The sequence below is a fragment of the Dipodomys ordii genome, unplaced genomic scaffold, assembly GCF_000151885.1.
Source record: "Dipodomys ordii isolate 6190 unplaced genomic scaffold, Dord_2.0 Scaffold302, whole genome shotgun sequence".
Lineage (NCBI taxonomy): Eukaryota > Metazoa > Chordata > Mammalia > Rodentia > Heteromyidae > Dipodomys > Dipodomys ordii.
In genome coordinates this window covers 135,168-135,565 of record NW_012267518.1, presented here as the reverse complement: position 1 = coordinate 135,565, position 398 = coordinate 135,168, and the positions used below count along the sequence as shown (strand labels likewise).

Sequence of the window (398 nt, the reverse complement as noted above, 5' to 3'; positions counted from 1 at the left end):
TCTAAGCCTCTCCAGACCATGGAGGGCTGCACCCTCTCTACTGCCCTCTCCCTCCTCCCACTTGCTCTGTTGTCCTCTCCTAGCCTCACCTTCTCTGGCAGGACTGCCTGGCGCTCCGCGCTCCCCTGTGAAGCTGGTGGTCGGCTGTCCCTGCTCCAGTCTGAAGGGAAGCTTGCTCAGACATCGCTGGGCTGCCCAGCTCTCAACCCAGAAGCCAAGCCCAGAAGCCAAGCCCTGGGGGAGGGGCCAGCCAGCAAGAGGTCTCCAGGAGCTTCCTGGAGAGCAGCTGGCCTGCAGTATTGCCTGAGGCAGATCTGTTCCTCTGCCAATGGCATGGCCACTGCTGTGTTTGCTTCTGGTGGCTCTGAAGGCCCTGGGACTTGTCCCGATGGCCTGTG

General features: G+C 62.1%; 2 protein-coding genes across 2 annotated transcripts in view; both read right to left on the bottom strand.

The window, feature by feature from the left end:
• The window catches only part of LOC106001481 (GTPase IMAP family member 7-like), a 16,213-nt gene extending 16,073 nt beyond the window's left edge, over positions 1 to 140 (bottom strand). Inside the window, exon 1 of the mRNA XM_013036573.1 lies at positions 90 to 140. The gene's annotated coding sequence lies outside the window, so the exon portion shown is untranslated. The remainder of the gene's footprint in view (positions 1 to 89) is intronic.
• The window catches only part of Gimap6 (GTPase, IMAP family member 6), a 6,661-nt gene that overhangs the window by 2,844 nt on the left and 3,419 nt on the right, over positions 1 to 398 (bottom strand). The gene's annotated exons all lie outside the window — the stretch shown is intronic.